This window comes from Archocentrus centrarchus, chromosome 15 (genome assembly GCF_007364275.1).
Source record: "Archocentrus centrarchus isolate MPI-CPG fArcCen1 chromosome 15, fArcCen1, whole genome shotgun sequence".
Taxonomy (NCBI): Eukaryota; Metazoa; Chordata; class Actinopteri; order Cichliformes; family Cichlidae; genus Archocentrus; species Archocentrus centrarchus.
In genome coordinates, this window is record NC_044360.1 from 11,952,809 (window position 1) to 11,978,093 (window position 25,285).

Here is a 25,285-nt window from a genome sequence, read left to right on the forward strand (position 1 = left end):
CTCTTAATTTAAATTTCTGTTTAAATTTCTGTCTGTGTATGTAGACAGCAACAGGCAACAACAGATTTGCAATTTTCAACAATTTATCACAGCTAATTGCTGTATTATCGCAAAGAGATTGCATGTAATTGCTAATTTGACCCCATTCAAACGCAAACTGATAGATGACGGACTCCATCTTATTGCCATTTTATTATTATCTTGACACACTAATCCCCATTTTGAAAGCAATCACTTCAAAGACTACAAGATTGCAAGTTCAGTGCACATGATCATTATAGAGCTTTCCATTTTGGTTGCCCTACAATCTCCAACCAAAGGCCCTGGTGTGACTGTAGCATTAAACTCATTTGAGTAGCACCACCATGAGAATGGATAAAATACAACTGGTCCAGTTAGATTGGATGCATAAGGACTGGTAAGTCAAATTGTTGGGGGACATCAATTTTGAGAACATGTATAGTTAATAAATGCATGTTTTTCAACTGTATCGATAATAAATTGCAAGAGAAAGGGATGCAGTGTGTTGCAATATCGATCCCTCTGGTCTTGTCTAAGTTCTGGATTATTCTCCTGTTTTCTTCAGTGTTCTTCCAACCATAGTTACAGGTTGTCATTGTGGGCATTCAGGCAGTTCACACATTTTCGTAAGTGGGGTTAATGCCCCAATTCAATGTCCATAAATACTGTAAATATAAATCTCAAATGGATCAGATTATTACAGACCATCCATGTTCTGTACAACCATAGCAAGAGTGTGGTTCTCTCTGCAATAAGTCAGAGTTGGACTTGGTCAGGGCTGCCCTTGTCACAGATTCTGTTCATATCTTTAATGGGCAGAATTTTGAGCTGCAGCCAACAAGTGGAGGGTCTCAGGTTTGGCTGCTTTAGGATCTTGTCTTTGTGTTTTAAGAATGATGTGGTCCAGATTGCTTCAACCATGACCTCCAGCTCATGCTTGGGCAGTTTTTAGTCAAGTGTGAAGTGGCTGGAATTGGAATTAACTCATGGTCCTCAGCTGGAAAAGGATGGGGTGCTCACTCTGTGGAGGAGTTCAAGTAACTCAGGTTCTGGTTCACAAGTAAGGGAAAAGTGGAGCAGTGGCAGCACTGATACAGATGCTGTACTTCTCTGTTGCAGTTAAGAGGGAGCTGGGGCTGAAGATAAAGTTGTGAATTTGCTGGTCAATCTAACGTTCCGACCCTCACCAATGTGGGCAGTGACCGAAAGAATGCAAACATCTGCAGGGAAATTATGCAAAAAATTTCTGAACAGACAACCTAACCAGACTGTTTGTGCACTGAGATAGTTTTATATGATTATTGTAATAAACTGTGATGAGGCTCTTCCAGATGTCCCATCAGGGGGTTTCTAAACTGACACTGAAAAATAATCATAAAAAGGTTGTTACACTAAAGAGGCTGAGGTATAATTGTGTTTGAGCGCTCCTAAAAACTGAAAGTGCAAAATGATCATCAGTACAGTGCTTTCCAAGATTAGACTTTTGGTCTATGATAGAAAATAATATTACTATGTAAATTAATATGATACCATCTGGCAACTTTTGATGATTTTTTGAGAAGTAATTTGTTCTGCTAAAAAAAAAAAAAAGAGTTGGTCCTTCCACCCATAAATCTATTGAAATGAACCTCAGTTCAAAGTTTATTGTCACATACATGGTCATACAAGGTACAACTAGCAGTGAAATGCTTTGATGACTGCTCTTACACATTAACACTTAGATGAAAGATATAAAAGGGAGACAGATCAGTGGGAGAGTCAGTGAATGATGAATGGTGCATGCATGTGTGGGGGTCAGCTGTTCTGATTCAGGCCTGCGGATAGAAGCTCCTCCTCAGCCTCTCTGTGTCAGCCTTCAGGAAGCAAAAGTGCTTCCCTGACCTCAACAGAGAGAAGAGGCCACAGTTGGGATGGCTGGGGTCTTTCACGGTCTTTCTGGCTTTGGTCTGGAGTAGAACCTGAGGTCACTTATTATCACACTTGTTTCATTTCTCTCTGAAAACCATTGAAAAAACACAGACAGGCATTTTTTATATTATGCTTTTTTTTTTTAACGTACCATCAACATGCAACAACATGCATTGTTGCATGTTGATGTACATTAAGGCATGTAAGGTTTTTTGTTTGTTTTTTAAAACCTAAGGCAGTACTTAAATTATTACTTCAGTTTAAGAATTTGCAATGTTTTATTTTGTTTTGTTTTTTTTTTTTTTCACTTTTGGATAATATTTCACTCAGTACAGTCAAAAACTTTGCGCACATTTGCGTTGTCAGCTGATAGAATCTCTGAGCCAGAAAACCAATCCCACAGCTGATGTAGTTTTATGAACCAGCTGCAGTTCACCAAGAGGCATTTGCGAGAAATACTGGTTGAAGGATGGGATGCCATCCCACAACAGTGTGCAACCAAGCTGGTGACCAGCATGAGGAGGAGATGCCAGGCTGTTGTGGTTGTGTATGGTTCTTCCACATGCTACTGAGCCCCTTGTTTGTTAAATGAATAAATTGTAAAAATGCCAATATGTCTTGTTTCTTCAGACTTCACTAACCAAATCCAGTAAACACCAAACGAGAGTCAACAACAGAATAAGCTGTTTGGCATGGACAGAAAAGACTTGGCAAGTTTTTCATGGGGGCAGCCCCACAAACTGCTCTGCTGCTCAGCCCACAAATGCATTTCCCTTACAAATTTGGCACCATTTAAGAGAAGCAGCTTTCCAACATTACAAGATTTATTGCCAAGAAGCAGATTTCCAAATGTCCTTACTTTTGAGCTAAGTCTAGATAAAATATATATATATATATATATATATATATATATATATATATATATATATATATATATATATATATATATATATATATATATATATATATATATATATATACACATACACATACAATGTTTCTGCCTTTGCCCAGTAGGGACATCTCTTACTGTAAATATTCAAAGTTACAATTTATCAAATTTACATGCATTTACAGTGATTACTAAAATTATGTCTTATGTTTTTGCAATGCTTTGTTCACCAGTATGCACAAGCTCTTTAATCTAAATGGTATTTTTAATGCTCGGTCATTGACTAGGTGTTTTGGGTTTAGTATTTTCTTTATTCTTTTTGGCTTTTGTAAGAAATGGGTTTTGTTCCTAGTTTCTGTTTTCAGTGCCCTGTGCTTTTGTTCCTGTTGTCATTGGGTGTATTACAATCCTTCTTTTAGCTTTTCCTGTGTTCCCTGTGTATCCCGTGTCCAGTTGTTAAGTCTCCCCCAGTGTAGATGTTCCCTTCCTCAGTGTGTCTCCCTTCCTGTCTCCGTGTTCAGTGGTTTTCTGTTTTATTTTGTCGGTCCCTTGTCTCTCGTGTTTGGTATCTAGTTTTACTTCCCTTGTCTACTTTCCTGTGATTTGTGTCAGCTGTGTCTCTACCTGGTTCCTCCTGCCTTGTTACCCTGTGTGTATATATTGTCTACGTTTCCTCGTGCCCTTTGTTGAGCTATCCCCCTCATGGTAGTGTGTTGCTTATTCCACTTTTCTCTGTGATTCCTTGTTACATAGATTATTTGTACTGTAAAGCCTCACCCTGTTTATGTATCTAAGTATGTTACATGTCACGAAAGAGGTATGGCAGTTAATTTTCACAAATTAACTGCCATACCATTACATCCAAATGCTGACAAAAACTGTAATAAACATAAAGAACATAAGTTAGTTGTTGCCAATGCTAAACTGTAAAGCTTCACATTTTAGACACAATCGTTTAAATTCTCACTTAAAAAGAAAACTGTAAATGGGCTGCAGTAAATCCATTTTTTGATCTGTCAAACATCATAAATGTTCAAGGTGACATTTTTAAGCAGCTTTGTTTCTTGTTTGTCCAGCATTTCAAAACCCAAATATATTTACATTTTTATAATGTAGAACAAGGACAAGCAGCAAATCTTCACATAAGAGAGGCTAGAATTATGAAATATTTGGCATTTTTTTGCATTAGAAGATTAGACAACATCAACTGATTTAAGTTGTTTACGTTTGTGTCAACTGATTAATAATTTAATTGGATTAGCTCTAAAGTGTGTCAGTACAACTTGTATAACAGACATTCCTCCATTTACGCATGACTTGGGACTCATTTTAGTGATAATTTTACATGTGACTGCTGATTGGTGTTACTGTAAGGTTACTGTGAAGCAGCTGTGTTTTTAAAAAAGGTAGCATGTCTTTTAAAAAAAATTCTAATTTATTAGCATTCCCTCACCTAAATACAAGATGTGGCCTGCTGCATTTATTCTATTTTCGGTTTTACCATTTCACAAAACACGAGAAAAGACATTTTAAGCACTTACAGCTCAAACTATTGATTATTTTAATTAACAATTAACCTGTCAAATTCCCCCAATGCCCCAATTTAGCACCTTTAGATTGATTTCTCTGTCAACAAGTCTAGACTCTAAAGACATTCAAATTACTTCCCTAGAAGACTAACAAAACTAGCAAATACACAAATACTCAGAATTTGCTAATTTTATATTTTATTAGTAATTTGATTAGAAAAATGACTCAAAAAAGATTAAAATGTATTTTCTTTTAAATAGATTTTTTTTTCATCTCTTGGAACAGTCCATCCATCCATCCATCCATCCATCCATCCATCTGCTGCTTTTTTGGGGCAAGGTCACAGGGTTCCCTCTTACCATCCACCTCCCCCAACTCATCCAGGTGAGCACTAAGGTGTTCCCAGGTGAACTGAGAGACATAATGTATCTAGCATATCATGGGCCTTCCCTGGGGCCTCCTCCCGTTAGGACATACCCGGAACACCTCACCCAGGAGACATCCGACTCAGATGCCCGAACCACTTCAGCTGGCTCATTTTACTGCTGTAACAGTAAATGAGAAAACAAATTAGAAATAATAATGCTATTTTATCTTTTGCACGATTTTATCAGATGAAGGAGTTTGAATTTTAAAAGGCTAAAAAAAAATTCTTCCCATAAAAGGTAAAAATCTTGCCTAATTTAACTATATCCGAGCTCCTCTTCAAGGTTGTCTCCTTCTGCGGCACTGCACTGCTGCATTCAAAACAATAAAACAGGCCTCAGTTAGCATGTTAAATGTTAAAGTTCATGACAGTACAGTTAGAAAAGACTGAGCAAGTTTGGCTTGTTCGAAAGGCTTGCCAGGTGAAAGCCTCTTCTCTTCAAAAAGAAAATGACAGCACTTGTTAGGTTTGGAAAGTGGAGATGTTTGGTTATAATGCACAGTGCACTGGTGCTGTTCATTATAGTGGTATGATGGTGGTGAGCTTGTGTTGCAGCCACAGGACCACTGAATTGACTATGAACCCCTTTGCATGTCAAAGTGTTCTAGAGTCCGATGTGAGGTCATACATCTGACAGCTAAAGCTTGGCCCAAAATGGACTGTGATACAGGGCAATGGTACATGCACACCAGCAAATCTACAAGAGAATATATGAAAAAGAAACCAACTGAGGTGTTGCAATGGCCCAGTCAAAGTCCAGACCTCAACCCAACAGAAATTGTGTGGTGGGACCTTAAAACAACTGTGCATAAATGAATACCCACAAATCTCAATAAACTGAAGCAACATTGTAAAGAAGAGTGGGCCACTATTCATCCACAGTTAAGTGAGAGACTGATAAAGTCATACAGAAAAGACAACTTCAGGTTATAGCTGCTAAACATGGTACAAGCTACTGAATCATAGGGTGTGCTAAGCTTTTCACAAGACTCTCTGCAGTCATGTGAAAACTTTCTTTTTCACTTGACTGTAAACAAAGTCATGCATTTGCCTATCAAGAAGAATGTGTTACTATTTTTAAAAAAGCTATTCGTTTCATTTCTGAGTATCAGTCTTATCTGTTCAACTTGAAGTTTCATCTCCAGCTAATTTGAAAATCAAAGTCTCTCTCAAGTCTCTTTCTTATTTAGGCTCATGTTTTCTTGAAAAGTTCCTCTTACAGAAAACCTGATCCATTAGATTCCCACAATAGACAGAAGAGCAGTTGATGTGCCCTGTGTGTAAAGAGGGAGGGGTTGGAGGGTGTTGTGCCTCATTTCCAATTGGCATCAGCTCCATAGCATGCCAGCTGTGTCAGCAGGGCAGAACTAAACTGCTGTAAGATTCAGTAGTTGCTCCACAATTTAATTCAAAGTGGATTTGAGGTGATTTATGAGTGTCAAACTGGGATTATCATCACAAGACTGGTTCACTTATTTAAATGTCTGCTCAATAATTAATACTCAGGACTGCTTTTAACAGCCCATGTTAATAGATCTGAAACAAGGGACTGTAGGAATTGTTCTCTTTGCCTTTTGTTATAAATAACTAAACCATTACATATCAAATAAAATGTTTAATATGAATAAACTAGAACAGATTTTATTTTTGTTACTTTTAGTCTTTCTGGATATGACATGTCATCACTTCATCATTGTATCCTCTTTGACATTTGTGTGCTTGAATTTTTGAATTATGGCCAAAAACTGTTTTTGTTGACAAACAGAATTTAATCAGTTGATCCTCTGCTTCAAATGAATATTTGTGCCAATTTCCAGAAATTCCCTCATGGCACTGAGTTAAATAATGTATTTTTAAAACACTTTTTAGTAGCTACTGAAGAAGAAAACCTTCCAACAATTATCTCCCAAAGCCAAGAATATACATTTAACAATATTAAAAATATCCATCCATTTTCTTCTGCTTATCCAAATCAAGGTTGCGGGGCCACTGGAACCTATCTGAAGCAATGTTGTAAAGACAAGTGAGCCAAAAGTCCTCCACAGTGATGTGAAAGTGATGAAGTCATAAAGAAAAGGAGTTCTACAGATTACTGAATCATAGGGTGTACTTAGTTTTTCACAGGACTGCAGAGAATCCTGTGCAAACTCTTTTTCACATGACTGTAAACAAAGTCATGCATTTGCCCGTCATGAATATGAGGCTCCAGCCCCCACCTCCACCCTGAACTGAATAAGTGGATGAAAATGAATGGATGTACATTGCATTGCCTAGCACTACAAATACAAAATTAAGCCAGCCAGTTTGGATGAAATAAGTCATCATGGAATTCATGGAAATTTTAACCAAACTAATTCCTTGCATCCATATTTCCAGTTATTACCCATGTCCTTGTACAGCTGTAAGTAGACCACAAGATACAAACAAATTGGACACGCTCTGCAGCACCAGTAGCGGTAAAGAAAAAAAAAACTTCATAAGGGAACCTTTAATAAAATATTTAGTAGTAATACATATAGCAGTTAAGTACCTTGCATAGGGATGACCCAGCTGAATAAATAAACCTAAGAATAGAACTCCAGTGTACTTTACTCATGACTAATTCCTCCACCATGGTGGATTCAGGTATGTTTACGGTCCTGGCTTACTTCCTGACTGGCTAGCTTTTTGTTGGTATGTTTATTTAAAAGAAGATTACACAAAAACAAGCTGGCAAAATTTCATGAAACTTGGTGGTGCAGATCTGAGTCATTGATGCACATCTACAGATAACCACTGGCCTTTGTGTAGGTTTACTCTTTGAGATGTCACTGTGGCCTTTACTAAGGAGAGATGGGCATTTTCACTATTTACAGAGAGCTCAAATGTTTAAAAAATATTAGTAAAGAAAGCAGTTATGCTGCAGTCATAATAAAATAAATGACAAAAACTTTGTGCTTACATACTGACAGGTGTTTTTTCTCTTTTTATTTTTGCAGGACTGTGACAAATGAAACAACAAAATGAAGTAATGAAAATTCTGCCATCCTGGATTGAACTTTGTTTTACCCTAGAAAGGCTTAAAAAACAAGGCTTGAACTTTTGAACTTACTGTATAAAAGTTATGTTGATGCTTATATTTTATTTATTTATACCCTGAATATTCACCAATTACAATTATTATTATTACAATTATTTTAGGTGACACGCTTCCTCTACAGATTCTACATGAAAAACTATGGTCACTGACTCGTGACAGCTTAAACCTGACACTTTAAATTATGTCAGCTTGGCCCCAAAAATTTAATTTGGCATGGTGTTATGCTACACTCAATGAAGTCACTAAGTAATTGCACACAGTTCATAAAAACCCTGCAGAGAATTCTGCAGACTGAAGAGGGCAACCCGCCAAAAATCTGTGCCCCCCAATCACACCCCAAAACAGTTCTGAATGCCTCAGCATCTTTGCACACTTGGACCTCTTCAAATACCGTTTCTTTCACCTGAAACAGCAGAGTGCAAGATGTCACATGAGAACAGTATAGGTCTGTCATTCACCTCATGTTCTCTCACACATACACACCTACTGACTAGTGTGTACACTGTGAGACGGCTGTCACAGTGCCTACGGCAGGGCAGATGTCCCTTCATATGGACCAAGCCAGAGAGAAGAAACAGCTTAGATCTCATTAGCAAATTACTACATCAGTTCATCAGTATCCACACCATGGAGCAGCCTCAGGCTCTTCCACCCACGCCCCATCAACAGCTTTCATTCTCGTTCAAGAACCTTTGTCCTAATGTTCTTGAGCAAAACAACAAAAACAAACCAAAAAAAAAAAAACTTATAAATTAATCTAAATGGCAAGACCTTTCTGCTTGCATACTGAAAGGTTGCTCTCTTATGACACGTCTGTATTTTTTCCCTACATGCATATTGCTCTTTCTCCTTGCATTTTTGTAAAACTAACTCTGTAAAATGCTTCATTTTAAACCTTGCAAAAAAGGACACATTGTAGATGTTTTGTGTCTTACCTATTTATTCTTGATTTTGGGCTAAAATATGTAGCAAAAATGCTCACAAAAGGATGTTATTATGATTTTTGCCCAGAAGCTAATGTGTATTTTAATGGTAAAATTTGGATTTAAGGATTTCTCAGCAGCTGCATAATGCCATATACATCAAACTTGCTTATTGCAATTTCTTGGAATGGAAAATAAACAGAAATGCTTATTTTGCTATTAATGTATTAAGAATAAAGAGAGCGCTGCATTTTTGATTAGACTGACATTTTCACTTGAAATTGCTTTCAGCAGCTCTTTATCTATCACTATGCTGTTTACCCATTCTGAAATAATAAGCAGGAAAACCTGGAAAAGACAGAATTTATAAATAAAGACCTTAAGATTAGCAAAAAATAAACCCACTAAGAAAAAAAACAAAAACACATCAAAACAAGCTTAAAAATATAGAAAATCTGCTGAGCTTGTATCCGTTTTTGTATTAATTTTCAGCTCATAAGCAAACACCACACACATCAACAGATGAAGTGAACATTTTTTTAAACAAAAAAGGATCTCCCTAAAGCACCTGTCACAACAACAGTGTCCAATTTCAAAGCTTTGTGCATCTACTTGCTTGATTATGTACTCATGAACTCATGATTTACGTGTCTGCCTGCCAGTCAGTTTACATGGTAATTAACAGTTCTCCGTACATGTTAATGACCATTTAAATCTGTGCAGCATGTAATTCTGTCTGATTTACTGGAGCTCACAATAACATAATAATAATAATACAAAATATTCATCAAGGATGCAAATCAAAATTGGTGGGTACCCAATTTAGGTCAGTCATTAACACGCAGCACACAGGCCAAGGTAGCACCACGCAAAATATGATTTAAATTGGATTTTTTTTTCCTTTTATATTTCCATTTTGATTCTGCTTCTACAAATTATCTTACAACTCATGAATTGACAATTGGAGAAGCACCCCAGAGCCATGAAAGTTGTTCCCATAGAAACTGCTCTCAACCTGTCATTGTTCTTTGTCACAAAGTCACCAGTTTATGCTTGGCTGCTAAATGAAAAGGATGTAATGTGAATAAGTGAAAGTTACATTGGGGTGTAAGGCTGCTGCTGGACATGCAGAGGTCAATCATGCTTGAATAAAACCGCTTTACAAAGCTAAATCTCTGAATAACATTGATATCAATTTCTTTTTATGTACACCCATGCCAAGTGCAACTTTTAACCAATTCACATCACACGATACTTTCTAATGCTAGATCAGGATTTGTGAGTAATGAAAACCTAATCACATTCCCTCACTGCGGTTTCTTAGTGAGTGATCTATAAGAGATGTTATTCTTCAGTGTCCAATCAAAGCTGAACATTGATTCGTTCTCCAAATCAATGCTGCTGTGGCAGATTAAATTGTCCTTTCCGTTTAAAAAGTCTGCCCAGCAAATCTGACTTGTCTCATTCTGAGAAAGATGATAAGAGAAACAGTTAAGACCTGTGACTTGGATATGTGGAAGTACTGACCATGCAAGAGGTTCTTTAAGAGACACAGTTAATGTTTTGGACCAGGAAACATTTTTTTGTAATATTGCCTCTGAAGTTTAACCCAAACAATCACAATTTAATTCAGGTGCAGACTTTTAGCTTTAATTAAAGATGTTTTGCAAGAGAACTGATTTAACTATTTTAACAATTACAGTTTGTTTTTGTTTTCTTTTGTTTTGTATTTAGAAACCCATTTCGAGGGGCTCAAGATTAATTGGACAAACTTAAAAATATAAGGATAGTTTGTATTTGGATGAAAATCTTTTGCAGTCAATAACTGCCTGGAGTCTGGATCCCATGGGCATCACAAAATGCTGTTTGCAATATGCTTTGGGTCTTTATACATTTCCACTGTGTGTTGTATTTGTATTTATTTATTTGTCAAGCACCATGTACAGGAACATTAATATCCCAAGACAAGTGATACATTGTTCTAGATTTAGCTACGAGTTAATTTCCATTTGCACTCCCCAGGCATGTCAGATAAGAATAAAGAACACAGAAACACAGAAATGAGGAACAACTGAGACTTGTGCAAAGGGAACTGACAATTACAGCCTAACAAACTTAAAGACCTCAGCTGACATATGTCAAGCAAAATCAGACATTCTAATGCAACACCCAAGTCACATTAAAATCACACAAATCTTCTTGCATACCAAAGTATCAGCAACATCAAATTCAGGTAGCATTAAAATGAATCTTGTGCAGCACATTCCAGTCAGTTTTGTTGCATTTGGCTGAATCTAAGCATTGAGTACAGCTCTTTACACTTCAGAATTCATCCTGCTACTCCTATCAGCAGTCGCATCATCAATAAACACTAGTGGCCTGGTTCAAATGGCAGCCCATGCCATAATATTGCTTTCGCCATGTTTGACAGATAATGCAGTATGCTTCAGTTCGTGGGCTGTTTCTTTCCTTCTCCATACTTTTCTCCTGCCATTATTTTGGTGCAAGTCCAGCTTGTCTTTATCTGTCCAAAGATTTTTTTTTCTTTTAGATGTTTTCTTGCAAACTCTAATCTGGTTCTTGAGTGTAACCAGTGTTTTGCATCTTGTTGTTACCGTCTGCATTTCCATTCATCAAGATGTCACTTGACTGAAGACCTTGACAATTATACCTTCTTTTTTTTTCCAGAACTTTGCAAACTCTTTTAGAGTTTCCTCCTAAAGTTTTTGCTGTCTCTCTGATTAGGTTTATTTAGGTTTTTACGCCCTAATGAAGGCCTCTTTCACTTGCATTAATATTGCTTTAGACCTTATATTGAGAGTTCCAGTGAAAAGCTACCAAATACAAATGAATCACTCCAGATCTTTTGAAATATTGAGGGAGCACACCTCATGTGGTTATGAAACTACTTGTCAGTCAATTCTCTAATTACATTTGATCCCCTAAACATGAAGGACTGTGTATAAAAATGTCTTTAATTCCAAATCAGTTTATGCAATACTTTGTTAAAAGCCTTGAATTAAAGGAAAAGGCTGCACTTCAATCAGATCTTGATTGTTTCTTTTAAAATCCACATAGTCTACATAGACAAAACTACAAAAAAAAAAAAGGTGTCGTTGTAGAGAGGATTTTGAACTGTAATGAGAACTGTAATTTATTGTTTACATCTATTAAGGTATAAGCAAGCTTGGTAGAAATAACTGGAGAGGAATCCAAAAAAAAAAAAAAAAAAACCCAAAACAGCAGAGTTTCTATAACTTTGCATCTTTTTCAGTGACACCTTGAAAGTGAAACACTTAAGAATTTCTTTTACTTATAATAATGTCAGAAAAGCAATAAGGATGCGTGTGTGTGTGTGTGTGTGTGTGTGTGTGTGTGTGTGTGTGTGTGAGTGATCTTTTGCTATTCACCTTTCTTTTCAAAACCTGTCACTTACATTTAGCAACAATGCAACACAACCAGTATCCGTTATCATCAAAACTATCAGAGGAAAGCCGTGAGGATTTTTATTCATATTTACTTTTTTCAGCTCTGCAGTTCTGAGTCAAACGTCTTCTAAATCAAAGTCAAATATTGCTTTGGTAATGGGCACTGCAGGCAATAAGTAAGGGAAAAAATGAAAGCTGTATAAAATGTAAAAAATTGTCAGGAAAACTCCTGAGAGTCTGATATTAATAATTTTTGCACCTCAATAAAAACTGAATAATGTTCAGACACTGTAACCAGAACAAGTTATATCAGCAACATTCATGTATATGTAAAAGTGTGAACTGGCAGGCATGTTCATGACATATACAAACCAGGGGGTGACTTAAGTGGAATCAAACTAAAATGTTATGAAATTATTCAGCAATAAAAAATGATCAGTTCCCTCAGCGGGGCAGTAGATGTAGTGCAGACTGTATGTGTATCATTTTGAAATGCTCTCCTTTCTAACAGTCTTTTTAATGTTTTGAACACTTCTTTTATGGAAATACAAGTACATGTTGTTGCCCAATGGCATGTTTTAGAACTTAAAATATATATATATAATTAAAAACAACAAACGAGGATATTATTACAGATATAATTAAATACTAATTACTTTTTTTTGATGCACTCAAGATTCAATATTTTCATTGGATTGCATTTCCCTTTGTATTGTTTAAAGGGTTCCAGCAGCAATGACAAATTCAGTTAATTATCTAAAAGAAATTAAATCAACAGTGCAAATGGGCTTCTCTTCTGCTTACATTAAATGAGAAAACACTGGTCTCATACTTGGCTTAAACATTTGCCTGGGCAGCTACATTTTTCCCTACTGACTGCATAACCCTTAAAATGGCTCTGAGTTAGAAGCAGATGAGTGTTCCGAAGTAACAATTTTACACATTAAAAAACACGTCTAAGTGGTTCTTGTTCTTGTGGACTGATCTTTCACAGTAAGAAGATCATATCCCCAATACAGTTTCCATTCATAGGGTTGCGGTAGTTGATGATGATGATGATGATGATGATGATAATGATACTTTATTGATCCCACAATGGGAGAATTATAGTTAACATAACACCCATCCAAGAAAAAACAAACAACCAGACAAACATAGTGAGGAGATAAGTGTCTGCAGCCTTGCTGCCATCACCTAGAGGCGCTGCTGTTACAAGATAAGAGGGAAACAAAGCGTACACAATAGGATAGGTGAGGATAAAAAAGCATCTCATATTTTGCCCCATAAAGGGGGCACAGTATGAGGTTAGAAAAACCTCTGCATAGTGAGCACATATAGCAAATAGCATGGGATGGGAGCAAGCCAGCGGAGGCGAGGGGTTCAGGGCTACTGTGGCTGTCTCACCGCCCCCAGCTAACAGTTCCTGATAGGAGAGGGGTGGGGGGGTGGGGCAGCTTGGTCAAGGGATATCAGTTCACACAGATCAGAAGATGGGACAGCGAGGAGCCTAGACTGATCATCTGTTTACAAAAACATCCAGGAGAAAAATGAGATAATCAGATAATCAGCAGTTCAATGCTGTCAGGGGGCCAAATTTCAGATTCTACAATTGTTTTGGTACAGGCTGTACTGGTTAATTTGTTGACAGCCTTTAGTCTTTCTGGCACTCTCTCAATGGTGAAAAATCCAATCATCCGAATTTCTTGGTTCATTCCTTCACCGTGCAGAACAGATACATCTCCAAGATCTAATCCCTTCCGAGTCAGCTCCAGATATACTGAGTCTGAGTTTGAGTCTGTACCATTCTGTATTCTGTCACAAGCAGCCTTACCAAGGCCGGAACAGCTGCCCAGAATTTCACAATAAGCCAGGTATCCCCAAGTCCTATCAGGTGAAATCCTGGTATCAATAAGCCAAATATATATGCCACATCCTCAATCGACAGTACAGCCAGGAATGTCATCTTCCACCCTCCACAGGAATCCATAACATAGCCAGCCGGGTATGTCAATCGGATAAGAGGAAAGAGGGTTCTCCTTTCCCCAGTCTCCTAATAGTAAAAATTTGATCAATCAATAGCGTTGAGAGACCAGCTGACCAGATCCATAATTTTAATTTCCGGTTCAGAAGATGTGTGAAGAGAGGCTCTAAAGCAGCAAAGCAGGGTAAAAAGGAAAGGTTGGGGAGAGAAAAAAAATGCGTCCGTCTACACTGAGAGCAAGAAAGTTATGAAACGTGTCTTCCTTTTTGACCTTTTCTATAGGATGTGTTAATGATCAGTGTCTAGCCCATTGGTGGGATTCCTTTTCTGTAATGCACTGGATCCCAACCCTAGTCATTAACATTTTGATGCTCCTCCACCCACAAGTTGGGTGGGGCTTCTCACCTTTAAACAACCTTTTATTTATTTATTTTTTATGTTCAGCCAAATGAGCCAGTTGACCGTACTGACCCACTGGTAGATCCTTCTCAGCTTTGTCATTTTGGACATTTCCAGCAGTGTGCCTTGGAAGTGAGGACCCACTATGATCCTACCACAGCACTAAGTAAGTCTTCACCAAGGGGTTGGCCATGATTGATAGCGGCTGCTCCTTGGTGCAAGCTCTGAGGGACACAATTATTTCCTCAGTAACAGTGCATAGACCTGGCCCTGCCATGTGTCATTCCTTCAAAGAATCAGAGTTAATCCCCCAAATGAGCCACTCTGTATATTTTGTTTTCATTTAATTAAAAAAAAGAAAAGAAAAGCACAGAGTTGACTCAGGGATAACAGCACTGAGCAGGTTGCTAGAAGAATATTTTAAGCAGATAAATGCTCATTAATTATGTTCATTCCTGAAATACAGCAAATAACCTATTATCCACTAATAAGAATTTGAATTACTAAAATATGGAGTTCTATAAAGAACCTGCATGCCTAACCCAAAACAACCCTCATTCAGTATTGCTGAGAGAACGTCCTTGACCATAGTGACTATACCTGAACATTTATATCACAAAAGATGTCACTTTGCACACAAGGCATTTTCTCTCTACTGAAAACCATGAATAATATGAAGCAAATGGCAAATTACTGTGATACACACTTTTTCTCCTTAAAACCATATGCTGTGGACTTTGGTGCTATGCCAAACGTGTTATAAATATAACAAAAACAATTGACACTTCGATGTACTTTAATCTACAATCACAAAGGTCTGTATGGATTAAGGGTGAAATTGGACACATTCAGATATTGGTTTGTGTTGAAAAACAAAGACTTCCTTTTCATTTTGGCACAATAAGGATCTGTCGGTCTCAAGAGGCAAAACCAGTTTGAGGACTCTAAAGTAGTTTATTTACACAGATAGAAAATTCACCAGTGGAATGTGCAACAGGGAGTGTTTGTGGGAAGGGTCCGATAACTTGGAGTGGCAACCCCAGGAAAGAGGAGACAAGAGTTAGTCTTGGATGAATCAAGGGAAGAGCACTGATGATGTCTGAAATCTCACTGACTCAGGTTGTGGCTCGAGTGTTTGTGTGATTTATGAACATATATAAAGCACAATCACCGCAAAATTTGCATGTTAGTATTCAGAAGAGCTTGTTTTCATGGAGCCTGCTAAAAAGAGAAGGGTTTCCCCTGTATGGCAACACTTTGAGCTGATCTCTCCCAGTAAACTATTACATATAATATTCCAGTAAATAATGAAATGTGCTACTACTTTAATATTCACAAGTCATTTTTTTTTCATTCCAAGGTGAAGTGTTTGTCGTGTGCCAAGCAACTGGGGTACAACAACAGCACCTGATCTATATATCCAAGCCTATGCAGGCTTGCTGTGAGATACTTGTGCACCCCCGCCTTCTCAGTACCATATGAAAGGGTTTTACCATAGCTGGAGAGAAACTGATTAGGTCCAAGCACAGTGGAAAAACAGTTTTAACATAAACATCTCAGGTCCTATTGGATTGATTTCAACATTTACTGCAAATGTTGACAATGGTTGTGAGCAGCAGATCAGGTTTGTGTGCACATGAAGCCTCAATAAATGATCCTATTTATATATATATATATATTTTTTTTAACCATCTGAATGGAAAGCATCAAGTCTTCATGAGGCTTCATCTGGCCATCACTAGGAGCAAGCAGAGAGAGGATCCTCTGGTCAGGTCTTTACGAGAGGTTTGAACCGCTGGAGTGTCGGCAGGCGGGTAGGTCTGAGAGGAGAGTTCTTGGCCAGAGATTTCCAGAAGGAAAGGACCACAGAGTCAGCAAGTGGGTCTGGCAGGAATTGAGCTCCTCAGCCAAATGGGAATCACTGGGAAATGGGAATAAAGGGAGCCCAGAGGCAAACAATGTTAGTGCAAAAAGAAACCTCTGACCATGACAGGGTCTGAACACAAGGATATGTACAAATGTATTAAAAGATGCAGGGTCATCCAGCAACAACAAAAGAATCAACACAGCTCTAGTTTTGCTGCAAAATGAAAAAGTACCTACTAAACAGCTGTTCTCTCTCTCAGTAATCTTCAGTGTAGTAACCCTTTAAGTCTATGGATTAAACTAGACAGCCAGAATTGCATCTCATAGTGCTGTCATTCCTGCACCTATAAAATCCTACCAATTTCAAGGCAGTTTTATTTATTTTTTTTAATGCAGGAAGAACTGATAATTATGTTTTTAGCAAAAGTGAGGCAGACAAAACTCCCTAAATTGCATAATGGAGAAATTATCAATGCTTTTAAGTCCACTATCAAAGGTTTGAGACACTATCATTAATTTTTAAATGCAAAGACCATCTATGAGTAAAATTCGCTTTGTGCTTTTTCATTTGTAGCTTCTGTTTTTAGTGTTTTTAGGTAATAACAGTATGCATGACTGTAAAAAGCCCCAGACACAATTTGAAAATGTTATCTCTGATAACACTGTATGTGTATCATTTGCAGTGTGGAATTATGCTCCATCACACTTTAATTTACAACAGCAATTCTAAAAACATTGAGACACTGTGTGAAATTTAAATGAAAACAGAATGGTTTTCAAATAAAAACTCATATTTTATTCATAATAGAACACAAAAAATATATCAAATGTTTAACTTAAAAACTTAAAAAATTCCAGATGTGCAAGATGCTAATTCCATTGGCTCTGATGCACCTCCATACCATCAGAGGTACAAGCTTTAAACTGAATGCTGATGATAAGCAGGATGGTGCGTTTCGTCTTTAGTCTGGAGAAAACGAAATAATTAAAAATTTCGATTAATCTGACCATATAACAGTTTTCCCCTTTGCCTTGCCCAATTTAAATGAGTTTTGGCCCACAAATGCAGGTTTGAGGACCCCAGTGCAGGACTCTGAACAGGACTGAACTTTTAGCATCAGCTTTTATTTGGCTGGAACTCGACACAGAGCTGGATGGGACCAGCAGAGCAAATTACAAAACATACTTGAGCAAACAGGCAGAGCCCACAGCGGGCAAGAACTGACAACAAGGACGCAACAAGGAACAAAGGGAAATGCAGACAATGTATACACACTAGATAATTAAGGAAATTGGACACACCAGGGAAAACAGTTTAACAGAATCGCACACTAACAAGACAGAGGAAGCAAAACTGAATATCAAACCCATGATACAAGACTATCAAAGTAAAACAGGAAGTGACAAAACATGACGGACAGAAACTAGGTCTAAGACACATGTACATGATACGGGGACAAAAGATAAACAATACATCAGACCGAGTAAAAACAGGGCACCACAGACCAAACACAGAGACAAGGACTGAATATGGGAAACACAAGAAAACCGGGTTCAAATTCAAATAACCATCACCCAGGACGGAACTCAGATATTTAACTAAGGATAACCCAAAGATAAAAGAGAACCCAAAAATCCAAAAACAGAAAACACTGGGTCCTAGACCCAGGACCATAACAAGAGAACACTATGCTGTAGTGCCACGAGGAACTTGGCGGTGCATCACTGATGCCAAACGTTTCAGTCATTAGTTTTGTCTACCAATTTATTTCCAGAAAGCCTTAAAGGTAATAAAATATCTGCACATACCAATGACTGGGTGGACATTTTGGTGCCTATGGATATAATTTAAAAAAATTTTAAAAGTCTGGTTTTGATGCGCACCTGTCCTTACTGGAAATTCTCCATAAAAACTTTTAGCCTCTTCCCGACTAAGTGAAGTTCAGCCAGCAGCAAGTGGAAACACTGGCTGCTGAAAGAGGGGTCCTCAGAGAGTTGGTAAAATACCTCACTGAGGGAACGACTCAGCTCTCAGAAGAAATTAAAAGCAAACAAACTATCGAGCTCCAGGCCTGCAGCATGAGAGAGAAAAAAAAAAAGCATGTTTTCAGGCATCCCGGAGAAGGCAGAAGGAGACCCGGAAACAAATGTGAAAGAGTTTATTCAGACCTACCAGAAACTCCGAGAGGACACAGTAAAAACCATTAGCTTCCATCATGTCCACAACCTGATAGTGAAGTGACTGGATGAATACAGACCCGTACCAATCATGGCCAAATTTGAACACTTTAAGCTAAAAGAACTGATGAAGAGCTCTGGCCGGGAACTGCGAGGAATGGACTTTGTCAACGACCACTTTCCCAAGGAGATCCTGGAGCAACACAAGATCGTCTTCCCAATTCAGAAAACATTCATCCAAGGAGGCTCCTGAGCTGTCATAAGCTGTACATCAACTGATAGTTTTATTGTGACGCCTTTTTCTGATTATTTCTTTTTGCTCTCTTTTTCATCAGTCCACTGGTTTAATAGACAGGCTTCCATAGAACAGTTAATGCCCGTTTAATCAACATAGTATTCTGTTGTTTTTTTCTTGTGTTGTTTTAGGTCACTTTGGAATGGTTCTTTGGTGTTTGCACTGCTTTTCACTTTTCACACCTTTGTAAATTTCCAACAATGTGGGACAAATAAAGGATTGCTCTTCTCTTTACGCACTCGGCAATATGTTCACTTTACCTTCAGTCCTGCGATTTACTACACAAACATACAGCACAGACACATACACCAACATGCAACACAGACACACACTCACACACATATTGCTAGTATATATGGACCAAATGTTGATGAACCCTCCTTTTTTTTTTAAGTTTTCTTCACTTCACTTTCTGATCACTCTGACACCACACTTATAACAGCTGGAGACTTCAGCCTGGTATTTAATCCAGAAATTGTCAGGCTTAGTACATTAGTGAGTCAAAGGAACTGTCAGTCTACAGACAGTCTTAAACAACACGTGAAGGATTTTGGTCTTCATGATTTCTTTTCACCAGTACACCACTCACATTCCCACTTAGACTTTTTTTTTTAGTGAGCGGTTCCATCATGATGGACATCACATACACTGAGATTCATTCTGTCACTCTCAGTGATCATGCACTGGTGTCTCTCTCTCTCTGGCACAAAAAAGAGTCCCACCACCAATTAGGAACTGGAGATTCAATACGTCATTACTTAAAGAACAGGATTTCATTAATTATTTCAAAAAGGAGTGGGCAACATACTTAGAAAATTATGACCTGCCAAGAATATTACCATGCATTCTCTGGGAAGCAGAAAAAATAGTAATGCAGGCCAAAATAATACCTTACACATAAGAAATTTAAAGAGAAATCACTTTTATTAGAATTTGAACCAAAAATGAAATCATTAGAAGTTGCCTATGCGGCATCACCACAAGAACATATAATTAGCAACCTGAGGAAACTAAAACTGGAATTGAAATGAAATCATTGATAAGAAGACAATTTCTGGTGCAGAGACTGCATTTGGAGAACTTTGAGCATGGAGATAAATCCAAAACTTCTTTAAAGCTAAATAAAGAAAATACAAATATTTATTCCGGTCCGAACACTGGCTATGACCTAACTGATGACTTACACTAATATCCACCACTGTTATTTTTACACCAATCTCACCAGCCAGTTTGCAAACTGCTTCAATTATATTTTCAGCTGCCACTTCCTCAATGGTGCACCAAGTCTTTCCGACTATATTGTTCGAGACGGTCTACCTCAAATCTGTTTATTTGTACTTCACATTTGTCTGTTGTTTGCCTCTTCAAGTTTCTGGATCAATAGACGATCATTGTCATTGTTGTTTAGTAGAGGCATTTACTGCTGCATTGACTACAGAGATTAACAGCAGCTGACGGGCAGATACAACTTCTGTGACTATTTGACCAACAGCCATGTTTCCCACCATGATTCCTAGTAGCTTTCGAAGAACTTCCATGATTTTGCGCCAAAACAGAAAGATCTTCATGTCTATTCACATCTGTCTGGACAGCATTTGTGATTATCTGCATTATCGCTTCTTCTGATGTTACTGAGTCATCATGCTTTACCTCAAAATCTGCATTTTTCTCGCCACTCAGCACACCAAATTTGTTGTTCGTTGCCATCTTGGCCAGCTGCTGTGAAGACTTAGATGATTCGGGTGACTGAAACTGCTTAGCTGGCACTGGCAGCTGTCTCCTCCAATGACTGGGGCTGCGACCTGGTCATCCTCACCCAGGGAACAGGTACGGGTACAGGGATGGGCTGGTCCTTGGCCGACCCCACCTGAGGAACAGGTGCAAATGCAGGGACAGACTAGACCCGAGTCACCCCCACCCTGGGAACAGGAATGGGTGCGAGGGCAGGCCGAACTCTAACTACCCCCACCCTGAGTACTGGCACAAGTTTGGGGTCAAGCTGAGCTCTAGCCACCCTCACCCAAGGAACAGGTTTGTGTACAGGGTGCGTAGGCGCAGGGGAGGTCTCAGTAATCACTGTTTCTGGTGTGGCATGCATAGGTGTATGGCATATAGTCTCTGGAGTAGCAACAGTCTCTATATTAGCAGTCTTGCATTGCTCAGTCATGCTGGCTGAGCAATGCAAAAAACAATCTCTGGCTTGGCAGGGTGAGTTACAGCTAGCAGCTAAATTAGCTAGTGGGAAAATACAAATAATCTGTACATTTGCCAACTTAGGAACAGAACACCTATTATTTTTTTGCCCTGCTTTGACCTTGAAAACACATTTTTTACCAGCTCAGAAACATAACTTGGAATATTATTGTTCCCCAGATCAGAAACACAACATTAGATATTATTATTGTCTGCTGGCTTAACATGTTCCCTTGGACGAACTTCTTTCTACGCATGGTAGCAGAGTGAATGGAGAGCTCAGAATCATGAAAGGCAGTTGGAGAAGAAGGCTCTGGTTCCTGCTGGCGACAAGGAGTTTAAACTACAAAATGTAGTAAAATTATTCTCCACAAGTTCATGGCCCCCTCTGTGAATATGCATGAAGTTCTTGTATTTTTGCCATTTATTATATAGAGTCGTGTGACTACCAAGGGAACCCAAGAGTTTGTGTGTGTGTGTGTGTGTGTGTGTGTGTGTGTGTGTGTGTGTGTGCATAGTTTCATTTAGTTCAGTTCATTTCCATCAGCAGGTCCTGTAGCATGTGACCTGGTGCTCTCTACAAATACACAGTACACTTTGTTCAGGTTTTAGAAGACCTCTTTCTTCATGCCTGTGCACAGCCACCACACACTTTTCCTTCTGGTCAAGCTGGTGTTGGTAATTTCTGCAAGGGCAGCAACAGTGGTCTGTAACTCCACCACCATGGCAGCAGTGACTGTTCGCTGTTAAGAAGGGGGACATTTCTTCCTCACCATGGGATGTAGCTCATTGCTGTGGTGGTGACTGTGAATGCAAACAGATGAGAAGACAGCTCTCCCCTTTGTCTGCTTCAGTTGAGGGGGAATCTCAGGCTTATTTGCCCTGATGTCCCCGCCACAGGCACTTTCTTCTTCAGAAAACAAAAAAGTGTGACAGCCTTGAGCCCCTCAATCATGTCCAGGATGATGCACTTTCCCTGGCCCATCTCTGGAGCTCCATCAGCAGCATTTCCAGTATATACCTATCACCGCCAGGCATATGATGTGGCGATGTTTGCAGTGACCTAGATTTTCAGCCTGTACTTTGCTAGCTTGCTGGACATGTACTGCAGGAATTTGCAGTGGCTTCTGAAGGGTACGAGATGTGAGGTACTGTTTCCACCTGTCTCAGATATTCTGAAAAGCAGAAAGCACGTCCTCCTTGTGTCGAGAAGGACAGGTCAGGCAGTCATTAAACTGGAGGATGGTGCTTATCATTTGAAATTGTTTGTGGGACGTGTTGACCCTGAAGACTGGTGTCCCACAGGCTGCAGGTAGATTCCCCCTTGGACCAGTACACACCCGCCAGGATGAGAAGTCCCATGTATGCTTGAATCTTTTGGGCATCCACATCACTCCATCTTGACAATGAAAACCTCCCATGTAAGTTTGTCATTCTGCAAAATCAGCTGGATCATGTCAGGAGTGAAGAAAAGGTCAGAAACAGATGCCACACTGTGGATTCTTGTTGTGGCATATCTTGCCTGAATGCAGCATCTCGGCATGAGATAGAGACCAGTCTTTGCCATTCTTTGCTGTCCACTCCCCATTAGGATCGGTAGTGTCTGCTCCACTTTCAGAGAATGGGTCAGAGGCACCCAGAGAAGTGGAGGACTCCAGTGATCATTCTGTGTCAGACTCCCCCTCAAAATTTGTGTCTTCATCAGACGAGTTCTGCAGGTTGCTCCCAGCTTTATAAAGTGACCATTTCTAAAGCTTCTTCTGCACTGAAATGTCTCTTCTCTTTACTCCAGGTCTCTCCCCTCTGCTCACTAATGAAATGACCCCTCAGCCAAATTGCATGTTTATCTTTAGCTGTGAAAGCAGCCAGGTGCACAGGCACACTAACAACTGTTTTGTTTTTTGTTTTTGAGTACAGCAAAGGCAGGAGGCCATGTTTTTACTCAAGCATCTCTTTAAAGACACATGAACACATCCCTCAAAGATGACCTTTGTTCACCCCTAAAATGATCAGTGTGCACTTACAGATTAACACACACTCTCTCTCACATGCATGCACATGCACCTGCACACACGCGCAGGCAAACACACACACACACACACACCCCCACACCCACAAACTTGGTGCCCCCCTGGCTCTATAATATAACTGGCAAAAATACAAGAATTTTATGCTTTGGCCTATAATGGGAAAATGGTTAAATCTGGTGGAATACAGAATTAAATATCAAGCATGGCATGATTTTATACTGTAATGGCAGTGAGATTAAAAAATGTGGTATCAGTGGAAGTCAACAGGGCATTTTTTGCCATGAAGGGGTCCAGAGGGAGTATCTGGCACTACACAAAAAATACAGACACAATCAAATCAATTTTGTTGCTAATCTTTGACATAACCAAGATTCCATCCCCCTACTATTTATTATATGGAAAACAATTCGTTTTTTGTGTTCTTTTTATTTAAATTGTCATTTAATGGGTTAAAATCTTGAAAATGATTTATCTTTTGGAAGTTTTGAGTAGGTTTGAAGTTGATTAAGTGATTTATGGAATTAAAAAAAAAAATGTGTGTGTGTATGTGTGTGTGTGTGTGTGTGTGTGCAGTCAATGATCAGTGTTTCCAAAGCTTCTTTCACGCTTTAAGCTCTCTTCATTGAGTTAATAGATTTAATAATTTGTAGATGGTTGTCTAATTTGTGGGTGGTAGCAGTCTAGCAGCAGTAGGAGAATCATCTGTCTCCTGACAAACAGATGTTTGCAATACTCATTAGAAAAGGACAAAAATGTGAGCAAAGATATATAGAAGACCAATCAAAGCAGGTACAAAACCTCTTTTGCACTTTGCTGTACTGATGAACTCATAGAATTGCAATTTTGATGGTTACAACAAAATGCTTTAGAAGACACAGACAATGCTGAACACCCACATGTGCCAGCATACATCCAAGTTATATTTACATTGATTTGATATAAAGGACTTCACAGTTGGTGCTAGATCAGATCAATTGAAAGGACTACATGTTTATGATTGGTTCTTTCACTGTCAATCCCCTACTCCTAATCCTGTCCTGATGATCCAATCTATTTCCAAACTACTCCTGAACTAGTGTTCAGAAAGGTCATTTTCAGGCCTGCAGCAACTTACAACAAAAGGTCCACAACAAGACAAACATGAAGCAATCATTTGGCTTTGATGAACTATCAAAAGAATGTTTCACAAAATCTCGATGTAATCACAGATGAGTTCATCAAGCGCACAGCTGCAAGGACATACTACCACAAATGCTGAGTGAAAACGTATCCAACTTTAATAGCTTAATTAGCTGCTTTGGCTCATGTGTCGATTGACTACATCTTGTGTGCACCTGTATGCAATCTTTGTGTCTTTAACAATGTGATTAGATTAGATTAGATTAGATTAGATTAGATTAGATTAGATTAATCAATCCCTTTAGGAATTTATTCCCGTCTTTTTACAAAACAATCTGATTGCATTTGTATTACTTTAAAGTTTTCTGGTGTTTTGTCAATTACATTTTTCACATGTGATACCACTAAGTGCTTCAGAACAAACATCCCTTTTTTTAGCTCAAGATATAATGGAGTCTCCAGTGGCTCCATAGTGTAATAGTTTACCCATCTGCCTAACAAGCAAAAGATCCACAGTTTGATCCCAGGAGGAGAGATGAATCCTTTTGGGGTTGTATGAGGAAGGGCATCTGGTGTAAAAATCTGCCAAATCAAACATGCAGAGCTACCCGCTGTGGTGACTCTTTGTGAATAAGGGAGCAGCCAAAAGTAGCTTTTCTATATAAAGGAGCCTCCCAGAACTACCTTTCACTTCAAGTCCTTCAATATTGTATCTACGGAGACTCTCACTGAGATGATTAATAAAATGAAGCTCTCTTCATGTGCCCTGGATATCCTGCCTGTGAGATTCCTGAGAGTTTATGAATATGTCAGTCTGCACATCCTACCTGTAATTATTTCTCCACTTTTGACTGGTTCTGTCCCTGTTTATTGTGAAAAAGCAATCCTACAATGCCATCTGAAAAACTCTGTCTGGACCGTAATTCCTTGGATAATTTCAGATCCATTTCCGAACTTTACTTTTTCTCAAAGGTTTTAGAAATGCTTGTTGCTGAACAACTGATTGTTTTTTGTTT